Raw genomic sequence first — 1307 nt, forward strand, 5'->3', positions numbered from 1 at the left:
TCGAATATGTGTAATAATATGTTCATAGGATTTAAAAATTAAACCCCTTGTTAAAGTGTCGTCATTTAAATGCGAGTTATTGTATAATCGATTCATAAACTAGAACGAAATCAATCACTAACATGATTAATTATTAATTGATTTATGTAGAAATCACCTTACAGTTAATTGCCCGTCATAAGTCGACATTTATGTCAATATTTGTGAGGGCGGCACAAACAGGGCGGCGGCGAACAAACATCCTGCTCCTTAGACGATTATGGATTAGTCAAGTATGAGTTATACTTATGAAGTGTGTTGGCTTATGCTTACGTGAACTACTTTATTTGTTTCACTGCTTTACTTAAGAAGCACTTGTTATATTTATTCTTGTTATATTTGTTTCAAACAGAAGCTTGTTTTCTCCTTTTTGTTATTGATTCATTTATTAAAACCTAAAACTGATTAAGAAAAGATAGTACTATAAATAATACAGAAAGTGATTCGACAGCGACCTACCTCCTATAACATTGACTAAAAAATGCATGGCTTGTATGTTGTAATATGTTAATGTTACTTCTGAAACCAGTAATACGAGTGTAAGCATTTCTTTCGCGTGTTTACTAAGTTTTACTTGTAATATTTAGTATTTGCGATATTATAGATAAAAATTAGAGAAATAAAATAATAATTACTTCAAAAACTAATTTTATACATACTCTATAGAAAATCTATGAGAAAGTATGCAATAAACCTTAGTGTATAAACATTTCAAACATATTTAGGATTTATTAAAGAATTGTAATGTTAATTAACTAAACATAATTTGTACATCTGTTTTTAAATATAAATAAATTTTAAAAATATTATGTTTATATAAATATTATGCCTATTATGTTTTGGGTCCTTCTGTATTTTTATAAAAGCATCTACAAGACAAGGAGCGATTCGATTTCAATCATCCTGCCCCACATCCCACAGCGCCATAAATCGTACCTGCCGTTACATTTTATTACAAGTTCACCTCAAATTTTCCGCAGGCTTTTACCTAAGCGAGTCTAAGTGATGTTCACTTTCGCTGGCAAGGCAGCTGAGCTCTAAGTGAGTTTTAGTACATCGTATATGTATACCGTATAGATGATAATTTGGCCTCAGGGTGGATGAGAGGTAACGTGGTGTGACGAAGTGGCGCGCTCTAAGTGCTCTGCTAAATTGATCGCAATGACAACGTTGCTACTGCTAAATATTACCTGTGACTCTATAGATATTTCGGCTTCTTCTGTGTGTTGGTGTCATGAAAGCTATACTAGAGAAATTATTATGGAGTA

The sequence above is a fragment of the Zerene cesonia genome, chromosome 1 (genome assembly GCF_012273895.1).
Source record: "Zerene cesonia ecotype Mississippi chromosome 1, Zerene_cesonia_1.1, whole genome shotgun sequence".
Taxonomy (NCBI): Eukaryota; Metazoa; Arthropoda; class Insecta; order Lepidoptera; family Pieridae; genus Zerene; species Zerene cesonia.